Source organism: Dermacentor albipictus, unplaced genomic scaffold (genome assembly GCF_038994185.2).
Source record: "Dermacentor albipictus isolate Rhodes 1998 colony unplaced genomic scaffold, USDA_Dalb.pri_finalv2 scaffold_133, whole genome shotgun sequence".
Taxonomy (NCBI): domain Eukaryota; kingdom Metazoa; phylum Arthropoda; class Arachnida; order Ixodida; family Ixodidae; genus Dermacentor; species Dermacentor albipictus.
This window is the reverse complement of record NW_027225687.1, coordinates 37,255-57,237: the sequence shown is the minus strand read 5'-3', so window position 1 is coordinate 57,237 and position 19,983 is coordinate 37,255. Positions and strand designations below refer to the sequence as shown.

The 19,983-nt window shown below is 43.3% G+C and overlaps 1 protein-coding gene across 6 annotated transcripts in view; it reads right to left on the bottom strand.

Annotated features, from left to right (window-relative positions):
• Window positions 1–3,407: 3,407 nt before the first annotated feature.
• LOC135916952 (uncharacterized) overlaps window positions 3,408–19,983 on the bottom strand; it is a 50,933-nt gene continuing 34,357 nt past the window's right edge. For 2 of the 6 annotated variants that reach the window (XR_011510512.1, XM_070530459.1), the window contains exon 8: window positions 9,428–12,150. The gene's annotated coding sequence lies outside the window, so the exon portion shown is untranslated. Of the gene's footprint in view, window positions 3,456–3,534; window positions 3,659–9,230; window positions 9,406–9,427; window positions 12,151–17,589; window positions 17,754–19,983 lie in introns of those variants that run through there. The other 4 variants (XR_011510511.1, XM_070530464.1, XM_070530462.1 and 1 more) reach the window with 4 other exon arrangements.

Sequence of the window (19,983 nt, the reverse complement as noted above, 5' to 3'; positions counted from 1 at the left end):
TGAGATCAAATCCAAGCCCCTGCAGCCACATTTCGATTGGGGCAAAATGCAAAAAATGCTCTGCACCATGCATTTGGTGCACGTTAAACCCAGGTGCTCAGAATTAATCCAGAGTTTCTCACTATTGCATCCCTCATTATCATTTAGTGATTTTGGCATGTAAAACCACTGAGCTTAATTTTTAAGTATTTGCCCACTACAAATCTAGATTTTGGACATCACTGCAAATGTAACCAATACACAAATTTAAATACTTTGTCATCTAAAGAAGAATGGAACACTATAAAATGCAATAATCACCATTATGTGCCTTGAAGCCAGAACAATATCGGCACGCTAGGAAGCACCATCGCTATTGCCTGTTGCTTGACGACTCCAGTACACCTCGTCACAGTCAAACAGAACAGCTTTCACCTCCAACATTTGTCCACTCTTCTTTGCCTGTTGTCTAATCATCTCGCCAAATTCTATGGTTGCTATCCTGTTCTCCAGCTACCCGCCGTGGTTGCTCAGTGGCTATGGTGTTAGGCTGCTGAGCACGAGGTCGCGGGATCGAATCCCGGCCGCGGCGGCCGCATTTCGATGGGGGCGAAATGCGAAAACACCCGTGTACTTAGATTTAGGTGCACGTTAAAGAACCCCAGGTGGTCAAAATTTCCGGAGTCCACCACTACGGCGTGCCTCATAATCAGAAAGTGGTTTTGGCACGTAAAACCCCATATATTATTATTATTATTATTATTGTTCTCCAGCTGTGAATTGTGGTTGGACCACTTCAGACGTCTGTTGACTTGTTTATCTGACACAGTGAAGTAAAAGTGTAGTGCAGTGATGTTGCAGTGATACTCTTGCCAGAATAACCTACTTTTCATGAAACCAGTGTAGTAGTCAGAAGACTGGCATTTATGCCAGCTGCATTGCCAAGCTCCTCCTGCACAAGAGCAGAGCTTAGCATCTGAGCATTCGCATCATTCTGAGTATTCTTGCATATCATTTGTGCTCGTTAAACCTTGCTACAAGACATCAATTTTCAGCAGCCAAGCCTGACAGTTTGGGTCAATTTTCGTGCTCCGAGCTGGTTTGATGCAATACTTTTAATGGAATTTCTTTATTGCTGTTTATTATGTGGTCAGTGACAGGATTTTTTTTAATGCAAGAGTTAAATGGTTCCTTCAGTGAAAAAGCCGGCAGCATCCGTAGCAGCAAAACGGTGCTTAATTTCCCGTTGACTGTGACGCCATGTGAGCACACGAGGCGCACTCATGACGCTAGCTTGCACTTGCTGGCTCGTGTCTCAGCGGAGGAAAGCGAGCGAATGGGAACATCTGCTGCTGCGCTACTTCGCGAGGGGAGAGTGCATTGCTACGACAACACATCACCTTCCCCCTCGCAAGCCTGTGTTACCACCTGTTCCTTGTCTACTCAAGCTCTTGTGTGTGTTCTAATTGTGCCTTGGTAAGGCTAAATCAATATATGCCAAGCGTCGTAACGTACCCGCTTGCCTGCGAGGAGTTCATAACTCGGACTGCTCAGTGGGGTTCAGTTGGACATTAAAGTATTCAGAACTCATAAGAAGTGCTTAGGTGTCCTCGGATTTTCTTCGTACTTAATGCACAAACTTTTAAGTCATTTTCCCTGGCAAAATTAGTTAAATATCGTCGTCCCTTGTCCGCTGTCCGTCCTTTGTGTGAGCCTTATACATCTTCGCAGCCACTCCTGTCATGCCCAGTAATTTGTGTACTTGTGCTTGTATCTTCCATGGCATATGATTAATTAATGCATTTTATTTGCATGATCCAACTAAGCATGATCTCAAAAAGCTTCTCTTGACTGCTCACTTGTCCCTGTGGCTACATTGTGTGGATGTACTATCACCGTCAAATGAAACGCAAACAGCACAGTGCGTGCCTGTAGCATCACTGAATGTATAGTGCACACACTTGGCCAATCATCACCCTCACAGGCATGCACATCTGGTTTCACAACACTGTGCAATGATGTTCGCCCTATACTGAGATATTTTTCTTTCTGTTTTGCTTCTTGTTTTCTTAGATTTTTGGGGTTTTTTTTGTTTTGAAATAAAAGGAAAGCATAACAGAAAAAAAATTTGACTGCATTCAATGTGTTAGAAAATTTTCACTTCAATTTTTTTTTCCCACACTTGAATCAAAAGCAGTGTGGCAACACTGAGTCTTGATGAAATGAATTGGCACCCTCGGAAACTCTTCCCAATGGTAATCGAAGCTGATCTTGAAGGCCATGCCTTTGCCTACTGCAAACACTGGAACTGATTTCAGGAGCTGGGGAATACGTTATCGCCCTCATTCATTGTTTTGCTTTTGCATTTTGGCAGTTTGCTGCTGCTATTTATAGCACAAGTGAAGGAATTGTAGCACAAGTAACACTGACACCTGTGCTGCCCTTTTTGGTGCTAGAGTGTGCGAAGGAAGGCTGCTATCTGGTCTCGAAATCCATCGAAGCAGCCTTATTCCCAGACGTCACACAGCCTTGCCAAAATGGCGGTTGGCACGAAGGGTCTAGAGGCAGCGACTTCAAATAGAATTTTCGACTTATCGTACCAGAAATGGTTTTATTTCCAACAAACTTTGTTGGGTGTCCTCCAGGCGAAAAGCTGCAACATACAGCTTTAATGTGCCTGAAGGCCCTTGCATGGCAGCAGTAAGTCTCCTATCGGCAAACGCATAACATACGAAACACTAATCTATCAGGATATACATTTACAATGTAGCAAAAGAAATGTGTGAAATCTAAAGAAACATTAATCTTTTCAGATAATTACATAGTATTTATAAAATAAATTCTTAATGCGCAACAAAGCCAAGATGCATATTATATGTATTATATGTCCCAAAAGATCACATTTCAAAAATAAGCACTACAGACAATATGTCTAGTATGTACACTCGCCCACAAAATATTACAGGGTGCGCGAGCGTGTGGCAAAACGACCCTTCTCCCCTTCTAGCTGTGCACCCACGGTATCAAGTTTGCACGCATGCGCATCCCTCCGAGACTGCAAGCGTGCATGTTTCTGCATTTCCTCCTTGTGCGCCGGCAATATACGAATGTAGCCGTGAGGTGCCTCTCTTGCGATGGGCGCGAAACTATGTGAAGCCTGAGCTTGCGCGTGCCGCTGCGGCTGCTTTTTGTCGAGTCACGAGCGCCGACGCGTATGGCCCGGTGGCGAACCCAGCAAGTAATTTTTTTATTAGCTGCACCATTTCGTGTCCAATCTTTGTTGTTTCTTTTTATGAATGGGGCATTCTCCCACAGAAGAGTGTGTCAGAAAATGCCCTTATAGAAGGAGACAGTGTCAACTCCCATTGAAGACCAACAGTTAGGACACATGGACTTGTGACAGAGAAGCTGACGGATGGATCTGGGACAGCGACGCTGGCCTGTACTTTCCTATCGTCTCCATTATCCATGGCAACCTGGTATGAAGAGCATGTGTTAGCCATTTATGCTTGAACTACTTTTCCCTGGAAACAGTTAACAAAATGTTTTGCATGGAACAAAGAAGGTATGTTCACCTGCACAAGTATTGGCTCATAGGGAAGGCTGGCACATAGACTGGAGGGATCAAGGTCGGACATGTTGATCTGGACTGCACTTTCAACTCGAAGTCTATGGCAGCCTGAAAGCAAGAGTGCTTATGCTAATTTTCTGTTTGCCCTACGGCATAGAATACATTGCCTACTTAAAGTACTCGGTAAAGCTGTTGAACAAGTCCAACTTAGGAGGAATTGTAGAAGCCCGGTAACCTGGGAAAGTTGGTATGATTTCACTGAGAGGGAAAATTAATTTGCACCCATTCAAATCTGAACTACTGGAGGCACCAGCACCTAAGCCAGAGAACCAGGGGTAGAGAGGCTGGCCAAGACTGCTTTCATCAAAACTCGTAGTAACATGATGGGAAGACGTCTGCCAGCCAATAACCGCTTCAACTAAAACTGTGCAGCATAATGTGGACAAAGCAAGACATAAAAGCTATAGAGACAAGCCCACGATAACTATGCTCATCCCTGTAATGTTGTTTTCCTTTTTCGATGATGCATGGCACAGTTTTACTTCAAACTCATGTTTACAAAATGGCCTCATACTATGTTTTATTGCGGAGTAACTGTTTATTCCATCACATAGTCAGCGAGATCATTACAACAGTCAAGTGAAATGTTTACCTCTGCAAGCAGCAACAAGCTTTCAGCACAAGCTTGCATGGGCTGTGAATATGCACAGAGTAAGTGTACGACATGGCTTGTTGTGTCAGGTGTACTGTCACATTGGCCAACTGTATGAGGAAGCTTGGAGGTTCCAAGCTTGAGAGTATTAGTTATAATAATGGGAAGAATGTCATATAGCAATAATTCATTACAATTGAACCTTGTTATATGAAACAATTATAAATAGAATTATTGCTTAAATAACAGGTGGTGAATCACCAAGAGAATTACATGTATATGAAACTTCATACATCAAACTTGCTCAGACATTAAATGGATATATTGAACTCCGCAGCATTGGACATTGGGACACATATTAAAGGCTTCACTGCAGTACATCGGCAGATCCCGGTGGCGCAAATAGGACCTACAAATTCTGCATGGGCTAAAGGGCAGAAAGCGCTGCTCTGAATGTATCTATGTAGTCAAAGCCTTTTTAACAAAGTGCTCGCACCTTCAAAATCCTTCGCTATGCAGGTCACTTTGTTTTAAAGGTTGCGCAGCTCACTGCTCACAATAGCTAAGCACTTTCAACAAAAGAAAATCTTTAAGAAGAATTCAAGAGAGACTTAATGAAATAGACTGCTAATCTTTCTCTGCAAAATATCCCTGACAGCATGTTCTACTGTAGCCACCCTGTGCTCCATTGAGGTTCCCAGCTTGCTCTCCAACCAAATGCAGGAACCATGCAAAGCAAAGCCCCCGATTGTCTAGTGCCCCAAGCCTCCCTTGCTGCAAAATTTTTGGTCGCCTTCGTTGACATTCGCGGCCTATCCATGCATTCGTCAGCCATTGATCCGTTACAACAAGTAGCATATGAGGTGAGTGAATCCTGGGGCAGAGCAACAGCACTAGTAATATCAGCACGCTCATCAAATACACTGCTGTTAGCGCTAGCGCACAGCTTACCCTGGTGACATCTTCGCGGGGCAGTGGCGGCACTGGTGCGGCATTCGTTTTATAAACGTAAATCAGCCACCAGGGACGCATTGGTTTCTTTGTTTTACAGGCAAATTAATTGTGGTCTTCATTCTAGAGCTGTTCGATTGTAATCTAGTGCTTATGCTGACGCTACTTGCTGCATGCCGCGGTTCATTTTCCTCACGTGATAGTGTGTGACGCTGTTGTATCTCAGCTTTTGGACTTTAAAACCAGCAAGCATCTAAAATGTGCTGCATAATAGACAGTTTTAGTTTAGCATACATCACTGTGCATGCGCAGAATGCTAAACGACCCATTGCGTATAGCGTACACACACTATTTCTCAGATTGAGCATTAGCGTCTTTGTGTGGTTTGCGGAATTGGCGTGAAACATGGCGGCGGCCCCGGCTGCCAGCTTTGATCGAATTGAATTTGGCGTTGCCTTTGTAAATGGATTTTGTTCTTAGCAACTGACTGTGTAAATGGCTTTCGCTTAGTCTCAGGGTGATTCGATGACAGAGTATTATGGATAACCTTGTGGTGTTTTCGAGATCGCTTCTCGTTTCGAGTGAGTCGAAGCCTAACGAAAGAAACATCCGACATGTTAGCACCACCTATAGCTACAGTAGGGAGATAAATGCAATGACGGCACATGGCCTCTGAGATCTGAACATCTTACAGGCCAACTAAAACTAAAAAAAATGTGTGCTGCTTAGCATATGCTATATATACTATAGCGTATAGCATACGCTATAGTTGCATACGCTAAATTAAAGCTGTCTAATGTCAGACCCATAAGTTAGCTTCATCCCAATACAGTGGTGTTACGCATTCAACCATGCACTTAGCATTCTGATGAAGTACAGTAAAAGCTCGTTAATTCGAACCGCGAGGGGAAGCCGCTTCAGTTCGAATTAACCAAAGTTCGAACTAACGAAAGTGAAGGAGGGCAACAGTACACTGCGATTTGGAAGCAGTAGGGCATGTCAAAAATTTGGCGTGTGCCGCGGCACACGCCAAATGGCCACACGCCATCTTCAAGTCGAAGCTCTGGGTCCGACTGTGCCACACCACCGATGTCCACCGAAACGAACGTTAGCCGTGGCTTGAATCGCGACGGCCGATACTCCTAAGCTGAAAACAGAGGTGCACAACCGATGAAGACTGCCGAGACAAAGACGCTGAACATGTGAAGGTGGCGAAGGCCCTGATTCGTTGGTTCTTGATTGCAAGCGCAGCTGCGACGTGCTTGATTCGCTGTGTTTTGGAGCTTGCCGTGCCATCTCCGCACAACATTAGCAGCTGTACAAGATTTGCAAAGTCTCCGAGATTCGCAATGGGCAAGAAGTCTCGAAGGTTACGTAGAACGGAGAGGCGGCAGCCGCCGTTGCCTTCTGGCTGACCCCGCGTCGGTTAGAGTTTTTTCCCATTTTGCCTTCTCTCGCCATTCTCTCCGTTTCGGAGGCAATACAGCCTTGTGTGTAGGCAGTAGGCGCATTTCTCTGGCCATGTGCCAGGCGAGCATAGTTTGAATTATCCGTGAAGGAACCTTCTCGCGTTCGAATTAACGGACTTTTTTATACATAGACTTCTGTGGAGCTTGGTCGGACCAGATCGTACAGTTCTAATTATCCATAAATTCGAATTATTGAAGTTCGAATCAACGAGCTTTCACTGTATACCAACAGTGGGAAAGGGTCACAAACACTGGACATAGCAAGGTTACGCGGTCAAGCATACCATAGCGCTGAAGCATACTGAAAGTGGAAAAAGATAAAATTACATGCAGAGTATCCTGTCGGAGTTATCTAAATGATGCATAAGCATTTGCTACTGATCACCTACTGTTTTGTCGTCATATGCTGCTGCGTTTCATATAATTGCGAGAAATGCCACGAAAAAATCATGAAATGGAGAAGCGCAGATGCAACACCAAAATGTTAAACCAAGACCAGCATGAGTATGAAGCAGAGGCCAGTAGTGGCACTCTTCACTCCTTTTACATCATGGTGCGTTTGGATGATGTTGCTGCTTCATGGAAGATCAGCATTGGCCAATGCGTGCTGTTCTACGTGACGTAATTGAACAGTGTCACGTTAGGTAGACGTCATACGTAGATGTCAATGATGCTGCCTCCTCTCGATGCAAACCATTATCAACTGTACATTAGCGGCCGCTGCTTATGGCGCGGCTGCACAGGCCCGATATTACAATTCGCTCGCTCATGCGGGCCTTATCTTGAAAGCAATCATCTTACGTGACGGACGAGTTTTTTCATTGGGTAAGCATAGAAACCTTTACGCATTTTGTTTTAAAGTGAAGCTTTCTTTGTCTCTTCCTTTCACTTTCCCACTCCAGCTGCTGATGTCACACACACCACGTCGGAGGGGGGAGGAGGGTGTTCAGAGTGTGTATATACATGACAGGCACAAGTAAGAGAGGAAAGGAGATGGGAGAAGCTTGTTTTCACCCCACCGCATCGAATGTGCACAATGCCCTCTGGAGCTCCCTGGCTGTTGTCACATTAGCCACCTGACAGCTGCAATTATCCGTGACTCCTTTCGGAAGCACTGAAGAAACTGCAATGCTTACGTGCGAGGCCAGAGGGGACACGGATAGAACTGTAGAGAGAAGAGGGAGAAGACGCAGTTCCCATATAAGATGGGGGAAGTGACGTGAGAAGGCAAGGAAACTCCACTAACATACAACAGCGGTTGCGGGGTGCTTATGTTCAAGGCACAGTGCAATATGTTGCTGCTATTTCTGAAAAAATAAACACCATGCAAATATGTCAAGCGAGCAACTCACACAGGGCGTGCAGAAGCAGAGCCGCATTAATTAAAACGCACCGCAGCGTCCAGGAAACACTACAGAAGTGGTTGACCGTCAAATCAACACTTCTGTGTCCGCCGCATTAGTTCTGCTGCTATGGCATTGCGAGAGGTCATGGATTTGATCCCAATCGCGGGAGCCACATTTCGACAGGGGCAAAATAGAAAACCCATTTGCACTTAGATTTTGGGACACATTAATGAACATCACGGTGTCAAAATTAATCTGGAGTCTGCCACTATGCTGTGCTTCATAATCTGAGTGTCGTTTTGGCACGTACAGCCCCACAATCCAAGTTTAATACTTCCGCCATAGCGCGATGTGCCATATGAGGAAATGACAACACTCAACCTTCTCAGGAGTTATAATATATGGCCCACAATGCCTCATGCAAATACCCCTCCCTGTGTGTTCTGCCTATTGCGCAGGCAAACAGCAGTGGTGCCTACAAGGTAACAAGGTAACGTTTAACATCAATTCGCCAATCTCATGTTAGCCTAAATGTTAAAGAAATTAAGCTTTAGCCGTCAACACTGCTAATTATCGTCAATCAGAGCATCCAGCATGGAAAGCTTCATTTACATCAATTCCCACAGGGTGTGGGATCTGCATAATTTTTCTCTTATTCCTCATTTTTGTGTGCGTAGCATGAACAGGAAGATGTTCCAATGAGCTAAGTTTTGAAAATATACTATTATATGTGCAATCTCCGGTTACGGTAAAAGCGCCGAGACCCTTAAGAAGTGTACAGGCAGGGATTTAGGGCTATTTCCGGCAGGGTTGTGGTGATTTGGGCCCTTGCTTCGCCCATATGCAAGCTCCGTATACGAGACTGCAACACAGCCTTGCACATGTTCCCGGCTATACATGCGCACATGTGCCGTCATCTGTCACAATATGAGCACCGAGACATCTAATAACTCACCTGACACCCATTCAAAGCAGGTTCTGACGTTGCTGCAGTGATGGACCGCAATACATCACGGAAGCTCCAGTGCATAACACAACTGCATTGCGGTGAAGCTCAGTCTAGGGCATTGGCATTGAAACTTGTTTAAGCAATCACATTTCCTCAAGCCACAACCAGCATGCGTATTCGTGCTCTTAAACTGCACAAGGGCCATCCACATGCCGACGTGTCGGAATGTTAAGTCAGGTGTAGTTCCGACCAGAATGCACATATTGTTTGGCATGTCTAGAAAGTGTTCCTTAAGTCACCTCTGCCGCATTACAGTTGAGTTAAGCAGGGAAGCTTATGCAATGTATTGCATTGAAGCATGTTAAAAGCAAAAAATTTCAATTTAATTGCTGTGGTGATTTAAGCCCCTTGTTTGGGGGGCCATGACCGTGCCCCTCTGGAGGGCACAAAGGAGTGAGGAATCATGGTTGGAGAGCATGACACGAACCCTGGCGATGGAGAAACAGCTTTGATGACCTGCTCTACCGAAACTGCACTGCTTGTTCAGCAGGCGTTAATCAAGAAGCTAGAAAAATGAAACCTAGTAGTCCGGATATTTATTGACTACAGCAAGGCTTTTGACAATGCAACACAAGATTTTATTAACAGAGTTCGCTGCCAACGGTGTACACGGAATGACACATTTTGTTGTGTTCGTATCTGCTTGATTGCAGGCAATACATTGTCATTGGAAATAGTATTTCCTTCGACAGGGCAATATTGTTAGGTGTCCCACAGGGCATCATTTTAGGTCCCCTTCGACATTTACATTAATGACATGATAGACATACGAGGGTTGATCCAGAAATAAGGTTCCCATCAATTTTAGAAAAAGACAACATTGTTTATTCTCATAAAAATTTACGTTATTGGAAAGATGAAACTTACATAATCGGCATCTTTTCGGCAACTTATGAAATTTACATAGTCGGCAACTTATAAGTAAAACGAAAACATATAGCTTATTTGTCCATAAAGCATCTAAACATGAACTTGTAATGCGTTACCGGTCCATTTTATCCACTGGAAAATAAACCCCATCTTGGAATGCATCTTGGGGAATGCCACGTGATAGCCAGCGAGCTTGCATTTTGCATCCAATCTGGTACTTTCTGATGCTAACCTGCTGCACAGCGTGCATCACATACTCCCGCGCTGCGAGGTTTTCAAATGGGTCGGCATGCGCACCTTCTAGCAGACATAAGTCTTCGTCTGTGCAAATCTATCTTGTAAAGAGCAAGACAGGCAAGGTGCCTCAATGCACGAGCCAGAGTGGGTGTGTGCATCGACCACCCTTGCTAGGAAAAAATGGCAGCAACCTTCTGCTCAGGCAGCTTGTAAGCGGACCGTGTTTCTGACTCCGCCAGCCCGCTTGCACCTAAGCGGAGGGCGCATGTGCATTCGTGCTTCCGCTCAGCTGCTTAGCAGAGTGTAAAAACGGCAAACTCTACTAAAGCAACCAGATCACTTGGCTTCATAAGGCACTATTTGCACTCGGCTAACTCCAAGACAAAATTTCTCGCTTACTTGACTCTGACTCTAGTTTGTGTCGAGGCCTACCTCGAACACAAACTAGTCCTTGCAAAATAAGGTTGCTCGCTTCATCACAAGAAACTACCCGCATACATCTAGAGTTACGGAAATCAAATATTAAATTAATTTAGCTCCTCTCAATATACGCAGGCTTCTGACAATATTGTCCTTCTTTCATAAACTTTACTCCAATCGGTTGTCCCACGTTACTCTAAATATCAGACTAGCTTGTGACGCGTGTCTTGACGGCTTGATCACCAACTTAAAATCGCACCCATCTTCGCCCACACTAATCCGTTTTTCCACTCACCTCTCCTCCTCGCTATCTGACACGACTCATTTGTACATAATTTGAAGTTGTTCCTAGATATCTGAACTACCTCTTACCTTGCTGTTCTGTTCCAGTTGCATTTCTTGATGTTCTTATTTAATATGCAATTTTGCTTTCCTGTTTAGGAATCTATACTTAAATTTTTTTCCATTGTTTTGTAATGTGAAACAGCTCATTGTGACAAGTCAAGTATTTTAGGAACCTTGAACCTTGTCATTACTATGTTTTTTTCACACACTGTATATACCCTGTAATAAGTCATTTTTTTGCACTAATTCATGTTCTTCCAATTCATATTTCTTGTTTAGTTGTGTACTTTTGGTATTTTTTGCTCCTTTCATTGTAATCCCTGTAAGAGTTGGTGTCTGCCATGAAAAGGGTACCTGGCCCATACCATTGTTCGACTCATTCATGCTAAGGATGTTGTTGAAGGGAGGAACTTGTTCTCATTAAGAATGAGGAGTAGGGGATTTATTTACAATATCTACATGAAGGGTGGAGAACATTACATCTGATCAGTCTAGCATGACTGAAATGCACACTGAACAGCCGAAAATGCTTAAACACTCTCTGTCCTTACTAGAACCCTAGGCCAGGGAAAGCTGCCATCCAACCTTCATCCAACCAAAGCGTCCAAAGTCGTCGAAGTACCCGCCTTTGAGGGCGAAGGTTCACACACTCTCTTGCACTTTTGTTTTACTGAACACACCAAAATGAGTGGGGCCTCATAGACAGGTGTTGTCACGCTTGACTCAAGCTGGCACGTCTTGGTTCCTGAGCTGACTCTGCAGTTAGCTGCTGAATCTGTCATGACTGTGACTTTTACCAGAGTACATGGGGGAACGCCATAGAACAAACATTTCCAGGAGTTTTCTTGCTCCAATTGGTCCCTGAAGGTGACAGCGAACCAGCTAACAAACCTGTCCGCCAAACGTGTCTAGCCTTACTGGCTCCGAAGGGCTATTCGAAGGGGGCGTGTTGTTGGCTTCACGAAGCGATTCATTGCAGTGAAGCCAGAAGGTCACTATCCCCGCTGGCCAATCGTAACATCCCCCACCCCTATGCCTCCTGGGCTCTTTAGAGTACTTGAACAAAAAAAAGTGTTATGGAAGTTAATATGACCGGTATAAACAGCAGCGTCGCAGCAACACGGACTGCTGCAGACGGCAGCACCAGGTGTGCTGATGACGTTCTGATCATTACAAGCTGATACTGCTCTTTAGTGCCTTATCCATCTACGTCAAACCATTATGCGCTGCGTGGACCATATCTTGAACGCCGTGTTCTCATCGCTTTGCCTTGAAGAGCGGGCCCATATCTTGAAAGCGATCTGCGAAAGGGGCATGGTGCGGTGTGTGCTGAGAGATTTGCGAGCGCTGCTTCGATCTCGTGGTAGCGACAGGCAGAACAAAGGTAAAGCCACTCGCTGCTGCATGCTCTATCTATATTGTATGCACTTTTCACTTTGTTGAGTGCTTGAAGGCTGTTCACCTCCGCCGTGGGTCGGCCCAGTATTGCACTATCTCTGGGATCGGCCCACATTTTTATCTTGCGTGATGGACGTTTGGTAAACATAGAGATGCTTACACATTTAAGAAAATTTTAACACCCAGAACCAGCCAATTGGTACCATGCCAGTATGTTGCAAATACTTTTATTTAAGTAGGTAGAAAGCCTTTGTAAATAATTAAATAAATGTTTTGTGGGCTGATGAAAGCAGCTGTGTGCCTAGGCGTCGGAGAGGCAAGAAATTACAACTGCACTAAAACAATTCGCTCTGTCACACATAACAAAAGAAGTGAAGGTGAATGTCTTATGTGCATTGCAAATGACGCATGTGCTTTCATATGCACTATGGCATATGCACAAGTGTATTACACCCGATAACGATGCAAGAAGCTCGACAAGAGACTGCCGCGAGGCTATGAACGGCGTCCAGAAGGAGGGGCCATAGCACAAATGGATGCAAAGATGGCAGTGGTGGACGCAAACAACATTGCTACCATTCCATGCACTCTTTTGTTACAAGGTGGTTTGCTGGCCTCTGCCAATAGATATGAGTCGATTCATCAGCTAACTGTAGCTTTAGTTGCTGATACCCAACCGACCTGATGAAACGGTGCTGATTAGGGCCAATGGTTAGGGTAGTGTGCCATGAAATTAGCTTTTGTTGATTGTGATATAGGCTGCAAGCAGTCGCAGGAAGCTTGGTGTTAATATATTGGTACGATTGGCGATTGTTTCCGAGATCATTCGTACGGGTTTTTGATAACTGATGAAGCACTGCTGTATGAGTGCATAAGATCACAGCAGATCTGCTTTCCATGTGAAGCTTTCATCACTTTTACTTGCATATTATTCTACTATATGCAGGGTTCACAAACCATATACGATATTTTCCAGACAATAATTTGAACCTGGCACAAGTAACCTCCCCCTCTTTTCACAAGTCAACAACCATCACAAGTGTGCACAGAAGTTAGTTTCTGTACTTAAAGGATCACAAATTGCCATACAGTTCTGAACCACGTGCAAGAACATGTATGCAATGCAAACTGTGTGCCTTCCAGTGGTCAATGGGTCTTAGCGCATGCCATTGTGCTTGCTATGAATGCTGCTTTTGTCACCGTACCCTGTTAGCATTGCATATAGTAATTGCTTCGATTGGTGTTGACAGCCAGGACGAATTTTTACTGAGAGAGGCATGCCTGATAATCAGATCATGGTATTGGCATGTAAAAACGCAGATTTGTTTTGTGTTCTTGTTTAGAGACAAACCAAGTGCCCTTGAAATGCTGCATGCAATGCATTGACCTCGGGCAATCCATTGCATTACTGCAAATATTACTCAATATTTGAAAAGTCTAGTAGATGATCCATCTCAAACTGAATTACTTGCACGTTCACTATTTGTTTCCTATATTTAAGTCTTCTTCTCATACCCCTGCTGAAAACGCTGCGTTGACCTGAAAGCGTGAAAATACCGCACCTTTGCGCCGTTCACGTAGCCAGGTTTCAGGCAAGTTGAATAGTAGCTAAATGGTGTAAATGGGGTTGTAGAACCACCATTAAGCATGTGCTGGAAGTCCAGTGCTTAAGTTAGAATAAACCACCAGGGTATCTTTTTCCACAGCTACAAGTAAACAAAAGCTGAAGCGGCCTTCAAGTGTTAAGTGTGGAAAAAGATGTTTTGCGGCAATGGCTGTGACTGAAGACAACACAGGTATGTATGTGGTTTTCCAATTCAAGCACAGAGGCCACGACTTTGAACTGGGTCGTGTTTTTCTGTCCAAGTCAGAAAGAACTGCTATTGCTGGTAAGAAACCGCTTTTGCTCTGCTTTATAATACATAAAGAGTGGTTGTTGAGTTTTCAACATCCCAAATACAAGGCAATACTCATGCCAGACCATGCAATGAAATTGGAGCACATGTTAGTGCATTTGAAATTCATGATTTCCACATAATTCGAGGCCACCTTTACTGACTGCAGGGCATTATAGTTAAAGACATCATAAACATGTTTATCATTTTGCTACATTGTATCAATGCCTGAAGAGTTCAGAGAGAGAGAGAAAAAAGGGAACCGTTCTCCAATTTCACAGTGGTAACAACTACCTTGGCACAGCCAGTGGCCTATATTTGACCTATATGGCTATTCTTATTGAAGGCAACGACTTTAGTTATTTTATACTTGTTTGCATCACTTCATGTACCAAGCAGGAAGGTGTAGTGCCTCCTGGTGCACTGTAGGCCACGCAGCAGACTGTGGCTTTTTCTCTTTCTGCTTTATTTTTCAGGCTTGCAGTTAACTGGATTGGTATGACTTATGATCCTAGTGGGATTCAATGTCTCAAAATAGCAGTAAGCTGGAATAATTTCCACTTCGGATTAATTAAGGTGCATTGTACATAATTATGTCTGCCATTTTGCTGAAACTGATGTGCAAGTATCACAGACATTGATGAAACTGCGACCTCTCACCACTACTGTAGGTCATCCATAGCAGATGTGCTTTCCATGTGAAACTTTCATCAGCTCAAGTTGTATTTTACTCTACCATATGTAGGGCTCACAAACCATGTGCCATACTTTCTGGACTATAATTTGAACTGTTGTACAAGTCACCCCCTTTCCCCCTCTTTTCACAACCTTCAAAGAAAAAATATGTGTATATAACTCATTGTATAAGATGCATCTATCTTAACTTGGGTCAGCATCGTGAAATGCGATTGTGCATGTTTATACACTTATCCTAAAATGTCGTACTTACCTATTTCAGGGCACTAAACTTCAGTAAAAAAAATTTTCATGAGCCGCACATTCTAGCAGGCAAAATAAACTGCAAGCACATTGCTGGAGAAAAAGAATGTCTCATGTTGGTCTTGCATATATAAGTTACACTGTTGTATAATACGCTTGGATGAATATGAAAAGAATAGTGGCACCTATGGTACCTAAATATTTTGAACGCTCATGAATCAGCTATGTGAATAAAACATGATTGGAACGATCACGATAATTAGGCTTATACCCCGTCACATGGCAAATCTAATGTCATTTCCAACAAATGACATTTCTTGCGATTAATGTCATTATCACAGTGCGCTGTCACACGGCGAAAACTGTCATTTGAAAATGATGACAATGACGATAGTAAAAAAAACACGCCTCAAACCCACTTTTGTCCAATAATTATTTTCCAATATGCTAAATTCCACTAGAATATGTGATCGTTGCTTTCAAACCGTAGCGTTTGATCACTAACTTGTCGACATTGCCAACGAAGTCGAATCCAGCTAAGGCAAGCAACAGGGCGAAGAGAACGATACGTTCGTCCGCTACATCTGCTAAAGTGGTAAGAGAAGGGAAGTTGCATGTCATCGCCGTTCTGATGTGCATGCGAGCTTCTAATATCCTCATTCTTGGAGCGTGCCAAAGGAAAACACGCGCACGCTTTTACGCCAAGTCAATTGAAGTGGTCGCGGCCGATTCTCCGGTGAGAACCAACACAACTGCTGCAGCGAAAGAGGGCTGTCTGGTCACTAAACTGAGAGTAGTTTTCTGAATTTACGCACGTAATGGACTTTAATGTCGTTAAATCAATAATTAGGTAATAAAATGGATAGAATAACAGTTATTTCTTGTTAAAACAAAAAAGAAGCATGTACTGTTTGCAAAACACTGGTAAACTTGTGGTGTCGAGGATACACATTCAGTTCCAAACGAATGCAAATGAGTTTGGCGAACTCATTTGTTTGTAAATGTCATTTTCGAAAATGTCCTTACCTTTTACCGTGTGACACCAAAGAAATGGCATTATCAGGAAATGTCATTCCTTGTAAATGACATTACTGCCCCTAAGGGCAGTAAATGACATGCATTTATTTTTTTCCAACTGGCCGATTTTTCAGACGTTTTCGCAGCCCCTAGGGAGCTCGAAAAATCGGTCGTGGGCTGTGCAACTGATTAAGATGCTTCAAATGGTCCTTGGGGCGGACAGAAACAGAAGTGATCTACGCATTGAGGAATAAACGAGAAAGGAAGCTTGTTGCCGCCGTTTTGAAAGAGCTCGAGCTCAAAAAGTAAAGTTTTGGCTGATGCCGATATGCAGGTGTGTCTCATCCAAACCAAAATACTCGTTGAAGCAATGCAACACAACACTCGGGCGTTGTGCGCGGGCTGAGAGTATGTCAGGACTGTTGAGGTTGACTTACGAGCTGTTGAGACAGAATCTCAATTGTGAGAGTTCAGGCCTCATGCCACTGAGGTTGCTATCAGTGGATAGAAATAGCTCATATTAGAAAATATTTGCCTTTGTATGCATCTCCTTTTTATTCGTATTTGATGATGTCCGACCCTATTTGCAATTGTTTTCGAAGACACTTTATTTGCTGTGCATTTTAATAACCCCCGCTGTCTATTCTCTTTTTGAATAACATAAACACTGCTCCTTAGTATTCAAATTGGATTAAGTTGCTTTTTTTTTTCATGTGCTTACTAGAGAGTGACAGCATCAGGTGATATGGTTTCAGCCCGTGTTGATATAAAACATAGTTCTGCATCACTCAGGGAAATTTGCTATGGCACTCGGGGAATTTGGAAATGTCAACTTGGTAGACACCCTGGGTATTAGACATGAACTCGTAAAACAGCTTCAAGTGTCCAGTCAGTACTCTACTTGACTGAAATAATGCCTTTAACTCAAAAACCCACATGACTGCATAGCCTTCAAAGCATACGTTCACAGGTGTGTCTGCTCCGTAAATATGGATGAGTGACTGATAAATCAACTCTATAAATAATTGCTGAAAGCTTTAATTGAAAATTTTTATATTGACATTAATCAAATTATGTCCATCAATGCAGTCAGTAACAGTGATGTTTATATTTAAGTTAATCTGGAAATGCTGCACGTTTTCGATTGCCGACTCTGTTTTGCCCTTCTATGGTGGCATGCCACTATGGAAGTGGCAATAACTTCTGCTATGGAATGTAATTGGAAAATGAAGTTCTAACTGAAGGATAGAAATTGTAAATAATGGCAATATTTAGTAAAGGAAATAAAAGTGGAAGACATTTTTGCCCTGGGTAGGATATGAACCACAATCTTCACATGTCCAGTCCAGTGCAATGCTTTCACAATGCTTCAGTAATGTCTTTTGTGCGGACAAGGTTACCAACAGTGAAGGATGAAATTGGCAGCCTAGCTGTAAACTTGGTACACACAATAAATTTCTTCACTTACGTACCTGATAGCACTGGTGCAGATAATCCCTATGACGGTTTATCAATGACACCAAACATTGAAACACTTAAATATGTAATCTTGCCTCTTCAAATGTAATGTAATCGTGTAGTGTAATTCAGAAATGTAATCTTGCCTCTTCAGCAGCTGAAGGCTGCATAGCACCATGTCCATGCAAAGAACTGACCTAAAAAGAACAAAAATTGCAACAGCTTGAACTATTTGACACACACCATTGCAAAAGGTTTTTGTAAGGCAATGCAACTCATTATTCAATTAAAGGAATTCTAAATAATGATATTAAAAACATTCATCAGTGCCCATTTCACTTCCTTGCGTGCTCGGTAATAGTTACTTATGCTTCAACTAACATACACTTTTTCTCTACTCTCTCAAGACAAGCTGCGAGAAGGCGTGTCCATTGATGCAGTACTGGATAATGTGCGGTCCAACGTGGATGAGACATTGCACCGCATTAACCTGTTAAGCAAGCAGGGTCTCCGCAACATAATGAGGGATGCCAGAGTCTCAAAGACCGAGCGGCTGCATGATAATGACTATGAGCGTGCAACTCTGGGTTGAGAGGATGCATAGTGAAAAGGAGAACCCATTGCTCTTCTTTAAACACCAAAAAGTGCCATTCTTTTAGAGAAAAAATGAGGACCTTTTGGATGACATATTTTATGCTAGTCATCATGACCTCACCACAACAGGAGCTTTTCAAGAGGCTTGGAACTGATCATGTATGTGTCGATGGAACACATGGAACAGCAGGTGAGCAGTACTATATAAATGCACTAATAATAAAAGCAAAAAAGAGGGAATGCTGTCTGAGAATAATTGCAATAGATATGATGAGTAGTATTCCTTCACACATGATTTTTCTCTTAATTTTTCTCACATTTTTTAATTGATGCAGTTCTCGATTATCAGTAACAGAGCAAGAATGAATTCATCGCTCTGTACACTGGTGATATCATTCCATTGCTACTGTCCTCATCGCTACATGCCCTGCATATCCTGTCTGTATTGGCACCACGCAGTTATGATAGGTCACACAATACAGCTCTTATCACATTTGTCTTGTGGGGATGTGCGACTGTCGCACGTCCCCTGATATGTTGTTTTTCCTGTATAGCTTCCGTCTCCTGCATTGCGGCTTCGCTGCGGGCCTCAGGCCATGCGAGAGATGGCGCAAATGTTGCACTGCGAACGCCGCCTCACGGCAGGGTTACTTGGGGGCGCAAGGGAGAACACGCTTCCTCTTTGGTTTGGGACGGCAAGCAGTGCGGACGTGCCACGCGTGCACCGATCCATGCTTCTGCAAGACCGTCTCGTGAGGCCTTGTGTGAAAGAGCCACCGTTCGCGTGACCGTGCACACGAACAACCAGGCGTTGGGATCCAGCAAGGGGCAAACATATTCGCTCGCTATCCGGTCACGGTGAGTCGGACTTCCGCGATTTGTCACGCGCCCATTGGCATGTTTTGTGGATAGCAACTTGGCTAGCAGGCATTGATCTATGAAACGTGCAATAAATTCCCTTGTGATTGTTTGCACTACTGTACTGTCGTCCCTTTGACCCAAGAGTAAGGGATGAGAATCCCACAGTCTAGAGTGCAGAAACAGTGCATTGCACTGTGTATTAGTGCCTTCTGTCAGAGGTACAGCTGGCTCGAGGCTGTTTGGCATCCTGAACTGTTTGCCAATTAGGCGAATCACTGATTACTGCTACAGTCAAAGGTGCTTTTTCTTGGCGGCAAGGGGTGGTTCCCTGAGGACTGCAAAAACAAAACATTTAGAAAATCAGGCAGTCAAAAAAAAATTAATGCATGCCTTTTACTGCCATTTAAAGGGAGGTGCTAGTCGAAAACATAACAAGAACCTAGAACTATGAAACCCCAGCTGTTTACATACTCTCTTCGGGTAATTTAAAATACTATATAAATAAGTTTTATAGCAACTTGCATAGGTTTTGTTCTGTACAACGACAATGTGTAAAACGTAGACATTCTTGCCCCACTTTTTTATCTCTAAACTTCCATAATTGCAGACCAGTGATGGCGCATAATCCTCCAAATCAACTGTAGAATACTGAAATATGTTACCGAAATTGATACCAAAATTGTTATTCACTGTTATGTTTTAAAAAGTGCATATAACAAGGGTTAAATTAGAACCTGTGAAACCATTTCAAAATGTTTAGACAACCAGTAAGTGTTACTCAAGATTTTATCTTAAGTACATAAGTGATGTTGAAGATCAACCCCTCAGTGGTGGTGGTCAAGACAGTTCAGGATTTCAAGCACAAAGTTGTCATTCTGGAGCAGTTTAGGAGCAGAATTTTTTTTTTCTACTTCGTGTTCCAAAAGATTTTGGGACACTTGGAGTAGTACAGAAGTAATCTAGCCATTTGGT